Source organism: Columba livia, unplaced genomic scaffold (assembly GCF_036013475.1).
Source record: "Columba livia isolate bColLiv1 breed racing homer unplaced genomic scaffold, bColLiv1.pat.W.v2 Scaffold_203, whole genome shotgun sequence".
Classification (NCBI taxonomy): domain Eukaryota; kingdom Metazoa; phylum Chordata; class Aves; order Columbiformes; family Columbidae; genus Columba; species Columba livia.
In genome coordinates, this window is record NW_027043184.1 from 65,375 (window position 1) to 71,474 (window position 6,100).

Consider the following 6,100-nt stretch of genomic DNA (forward strand, 5'->3'; position numbering starts at 1 on the left):
ACGGCACGAAACGGGCTGCAGCGGCGGAGCCCTCGGTCCCGGGCCGTCCCGGGCGGGCGCAGCCCGAGCGCTCCCGGCCCCGCTGCCGCTGACCCGCCGGGGCCGGGGCCGCGCTGCGGGCGGACAGCGCCGCTCTGCGGCCGCCGGCGGCTCCGGGCCGGGAGGGGGGGCGGGGCCCGGTGGCGGGCGCGGACGGGATTGGCTCCTGCGCGGGATGGGCGGGGCCACGCTGCAGAGGCGCGCGGGCCGAGGAGCGCGTGCCGCCGGTGCGGCGGCGGGAGCAGCGCGCGAGGAGCGGCGGGGCCGGCGGTGAGCGAGGGGCGGGCGGACAGCGGGGAGACTGGACGGGGCCGCCCCGGTCCCGGCTGAGGGGGGAGGCTGGAGGGGGAGGGACGGGCTGGGTTCGGCAGGAGGAAGGCGAGGGGCAGCCAGCCGCAAGAGCGCGGCCCCGGGCCGGGCAAGGGGCGAGGGGGAAACACGCGGGCGGCTGTGAGGGAAGGGAGCCCCGGGCTGAGCGCTGCGCGGGGCTCGGGCGGGGCCGTGGGGCGGAGGGGGGAGCCCGTGGTGCCGCAGGGCAGAGGGAGGAAAGCGAGCGGGAGGGGGCAGCGCCGGGTCGGGAGCGGCGCAGGCGGGGCCGGGGCCGCCGTGGGGGCGCCAGGGGGCGCGAGGGGCGGGGGCGGCGCTGCCGCGGGGAGGGGCCGGGAACGGGGGGAGCGGCGGGAGGGGCGGAGGAGCCTGAGGGCGGGACGGCGGGGAAGGAGCTTGGGCGGGAAAGGCTGAGGGAGCTCAGGGAGGGGGTGACATCGGGGAGGCTTTGGCGGGAAAGGCTGAGGGAGCTCAGGGAGGGGGGGACATCGGGGAGGCTTTGGCGGGAAAGGCTGAGGGACCTCAGGGAGGGGGTGACATCGGGGAGGCTTTGGCGGGAAAGGCTGAGGGACCTCAGGGAGGGGGTGACATCGGGGAGGCTTTGGCGGGAAAGGCTGAGGGACCTCAGGGAGGGGGGGACATCGGGGAGGCTTTGGCGGGAAAGGCTGAGGGAGCTCAGGGAGGGGGTGACATCGGGGAGGCTTTGGCGGGAAAGGCTGAGGGAGCTCAGGGAGGAGATGGCGTCGGGGAGGCTGCAGTGGGCAATGCTGAGGTAGCTCAGGACGGGATGGCACTCAGGTGTGTCCCTGTGACATTGGGGTCCAGCAAGTACCAAAGAGCAGGTGAGGACCGTGGGCATTTGTACTGAGCTGTGACATCTCTGACCCGTGACATTGGGGTCCATCCTGAGCAGGGCACGTGCGGAAGCTGTGCTGCAGGGAGGGCAGAGCTGAGGGGAAGGGCTGTGCGAGGGGCTGGTGCCAAGGCAAGGTGGGCGCGCTGTGGGGTGTGGGGAGGTGTCAGCCCCGGACTCAGCCCCTGTCTGACTGTAGTGCCCTTGGGCTGGTGTAGCTCAGTCCTCCGTGTGTTTCTCTTCAGGGGGAGCAGCGTGCAAAGGAAAAGCAAGGAAGGAGGTGAACCTGTGAGGAAGAGTGATGGATAAAGAGGGTTGGAGCGCACCTGCCAGTCAAGAGGGATCAAGAGAGAAGACACCGGTGGTGGAACCACAGGTCAGGAGAGCTCAGGTCAGGGAAAGGTGGTTGTGGCCGTATGGGTTTTTCTAGCTCACACACCAAAGAAAACAGTTTGGATAATAAAAGAAATGCATGCAAAACCAATAATGAAAGGCAGAGAATGTTTATATGCTATGTGTGAGATAGACCTGAAGGTATATTTCTTCCTGCAATGAAGGAGAATTCGCAATAAATGCTGCTGTCAGCAACGACCAGTAAGTGACAAGACTGTATTTACTGCTGCCTCTGGTCGCTCACGTAAAGTTGTAATGATGTGGCTGAACTCAGATACCCAGTGCTGCAAACACAAGGTAGAAAAAGAGCCCAAGGGTCAAACAAGTTCTTGAGGTGACAGCTGTTGGGATCGCTTTGAGGTGTTCTGTGACAAACCTTGGAATGTTGGAACTGGCTCATATTATGCAGCTGGCATACTTAACCGCCTGGAAGCTTCTTTTCTTAAGGAAGAGGATAATCCTCTTTTGATGGCTGAATTGAGAATGCTATGGTTTCTAATAAATCATAGACATCGTGGTTTTTATGCAATGCACACCCGCTCTCGCACGGCCCTTCCAGGACCTCTTGCGTTAGGCAATAGGAGGGCCGATGCACAAGCTGTGCTGCTCACTGTGCCTGAAGCCTTGCAGCAAGCTAAATGATCACATGAATTCTTTCACCAGAGTGCAAAGGCGTTAAAACGACAATTTCAAATGACAGTGGATCAGGCCAGGAGCGTTCTTATGTCCTGCCCTGATTGCCAACAGTTGGCACCCGTGCCATCCAGAGAGGGTGTGAATCCAGGAGGGATTACTGCCAGTGAAGTACGGCCAGTGTTAAAGAGTCTCTTTGCCGACTTTTCGGTATCGTTTTCTGGCGACGAGGATGGGATGATCTGCCTGACCTGCCGTGGTCCCCAGGATCTCTGGGACCTTGTGCCGGCACCGGGGAATTCCCGGAAGGGACCACAGATCCTGGGACCAGCTCGGGACGCAGGTAAAACCCCGTCAATGAGATAAGGCACTTTCATTGTCTGGTTGGGTTGGCACGTTGCCTGCGCGAGACGTGGGCGACACCAGCGCCTTGGGTCTGCGCATTCGCGTCTGTGCATTTTGGTGAACTGGGGAACTTAAAAAAAGAAAGAAAGAGAAAATTAAAGAGAAAAATGAGAAAACAATAAAGAAAAGAGAAAAACGAGGGAACAGTAATTTGGTGAAGGTACCTTTAGTGATTTTGCTGTTTGAGCCTTAGCAATTGTAGAATTGTTTGTGTCTTTAGTGGTTTGTTGTTGTTGTTACTTGTGCCTTGGGTGATTTTATAGTCCAGTACTTACGGTTCACCAATTGTCTGTTAATGTGATTGTGAAGTAGGTAGTGGACAATCGGCAGGAGGATTCGGGAGAAATCCCCCCGGGCTGTATTTTCTGACACTGGAAAAGGATCGTTTGCTGTTCAACAGGGAGTCAACCAGGGAGAATCTGATTGAATATTGTAATTAATGTGGCCACTGTAAATAATATTAATATGCTGCACAGGTCTAGGTGGGTATACTTTGAGATGTGTAGTATAGTGATATGCTACATGTAGTATATAGTAATGTATGTATTTTAAATCCTATATTGCCTATTACATAAGGCATATTACACAATACATAATGTTACATATGCATTGTATTTATCCCCTTCAGATCCATTTGTTTTGAAAAAGGATAATCAGGGAAAGAAATGGAAACCAGTCAAAGGTTTGTTGAAGAACAGCTATTGGTGTAGAATACACAGAGAACATGAGATCAAAATTGTCCCCCGGTCAGTCCAGGGTGGGATCCTGATGTCCTTATATCGGGGGACAGGCTGCATTGCTATGGACAGTGCATTTTATACGGGATTAGACACGCTGTGCCTAAAGCTGTGAATACGCCAAAACCTTCTGAGATTAAACAGGATCGTGAGGCGTCTCCCACTGAGTTTTTACACCGTCTTAAACCGACAGCTCAGTAATATATTAATATAGGTCCTGACTTGGAGAACAGAGAAGGAGAATTCTTAGCTGACTGGGAGCTCATTATTCTGTGTTAAACACTGTGCAGGGAATATTAAGTAGCGATTCTGTAACAGTTACGGGTGCCACAAAAACTGCGAAACACGGCCCTTTAACCCGCTGCTTAGAATGTTTGTATGTGGAGTCTGGTACTTATTGATTGTGTGCCATGTGTCTTCTCTTGTGCACAACGAATGGTTGACAAAAGCTTTGATGGTGCAGTGGCTGTGCAGTTACACGCTGCTATGGCTGCAATTGTTGAACAAAGAAGGGGAGATGTGGCGGGGTTGTGACATCAGGCCTGTGAGAAACTGCAAGAGTCACGGCGTGAGAACAAGCGCTGGTGGAATAACACAAGCAGCAAGGACTGTGTGGGACATGAACATCAGGGACAGAGGGACTGATACGGGATTGGTGCATCAGGGACAGAGGGATTGATACGGGATCGGTACATCAGGGACAGAGGGATTGATACGGGATTGGTACATCAGGGACAGAGGGATTGATACGGGATCGGTACATCAGGGACAGAGGGATTGATACGGGATTGGTGCATCAGGGACAGAGGTACGCGATGTTTCAAATGCAAACCTGAGTTTGTATTAAATGTCTCTCTGCATCTTTTAAGATGCAGAGAGTCTGTGCCTCATCTGCTACACCCCTTTATCTGTTTCCCAAATTACGATTTAGACTGTATTTACCGTTGTAAAAACAAAGCTTTCCCTCCTTAATTTTTGTCACATGTTGTAATTAGAATTAATAGAGATATTGGAGCCCGTCCTAGCTAAACTGGAAAAGACAGCAGCCCTGTGTATTTTTAACTAAAGATGAAATCAAGTCTGCTGGCTCATTATCTTGAAGTGTTTTCCTGTGATCTCCTCCCTCCCAAGGTTTTGTGTCTGTGGTATCAAGGCCTGACACCCACGGCCACAGTGGATGAGTCACCATGGGCACAACACCAGGAACCCGCCTGTTTGTGTCCAGGATATCCACTCCAGCAGACACGTTTTAGTAAAAGAGCACATCATGGAACTGGAAAACCCTCTAATTGTGTCATTATGCACATTCACTGCTCTTTTTTCTACTTTATAGCCGTTGTAGGTTTTTAAAATTAACCAGTTTGAAAAGGGTTTCTGTTTTGGCTCTGCACACGGAGCCTGATTTTCCTTTTCTAGGGCAAAATCAGCCGTGCCCTGTGTTTCTCCTGTAAAATAGTAAGAACGCTGATATAATCGTGCCAGGAACTGCCTGCACAGGGAATATTTGAAGGAACCCACTGCTAATGTATTTTTAATTGGTACTTGCGTTACGGATTAGATGCAACAAAAATCCATACTTTCTTTTATCCTTTGCTATACAGGAGGTGGTTGAACTGTTCTATAGCAGATTCGATCACTTGTTGTAAAGCAATGAAATAAATAACTTAGGCTTTTTCTATGGATAAACAACGTTTAATCCAATTCGTTAATTGTATTCCTTAAACACGTGTTCATTAGAGCATAAGCAAAACAGCGCTGGGTGCGCGGGGGCTTCGCTCTGCCCAACACGCACACCTTGAAACAACAAGAGGTGTGCTTAAATACAGTAAGGTGTTACATATTCATAATGACCCCAGGAACACCTGTACATATTCATAACCTTTCCCGCTTCTTATTAAAATGAGTCTCAGAGAACCATTTCCATAGTCTCCTCCTTGACCCTCCCCTGTTGCGCCTGCGCAGGGTCTCTATGGGTCTCTATGGTCTCTGTGGTCTCTATGGGTCTCTATGGTCTCTGTGGGTGTCTCTGGGTCACTATGGTCTCTGTGGGTGTCCCTGGGTCACTATGGTCTCTGTGGTCTCTATGGTCTCTGTGGGTGTCTCTGGGTCACTATGGTCTCTGTGGTCTCTATGGGTCTCTATGGTCTCTGTGGGTGTCTCTGGGTCACTATGGGCTCTGTGGTCTCTATGGGTCTCTATGGTCTCTGTGGGTGTCTGTGGGTCTCTATGGGTCTCTGTGGTCTCTATGGGTCTCTGTGGTCTCTGTGGGTGTCTCTGGGTCACTATGGTCTCTGTGGTCTCTATGGGTCTCTATGGTCTCTGTGGGTGTCTCTGGGTCACTATGGTCTCTGTGGTCTCTATGGGTCTCTATGGTCTCTGTGGGTGTCTCTGGGTCACTATGGTCTCTGTGGTCTCTATGGGTCACTATGGTCTCTGTGGGTGTCTATGGGTCACTATGGTCTCTATGGTCTCTATGGGTCTCTGTGGTCTCTGTGGGTGTCTCTGGGTCACTATGGTCTCTGTGGTCTCAATGGGTCTCTGTGGTCTCTATGGGTCTCTATGGTCTCTGTGGTCTCTATGGGTCTCCCAAGTTGCCAAGTCAACTGAAACCAGACTGGCCCCCTTTTGCTGTCCATCTTGGCTGTCTTGTCTCCTCAAGGTTACAGCTGGTGCTGTAAAACTTCTGATCTCGGCATTTGATGAGGTTCTGGTT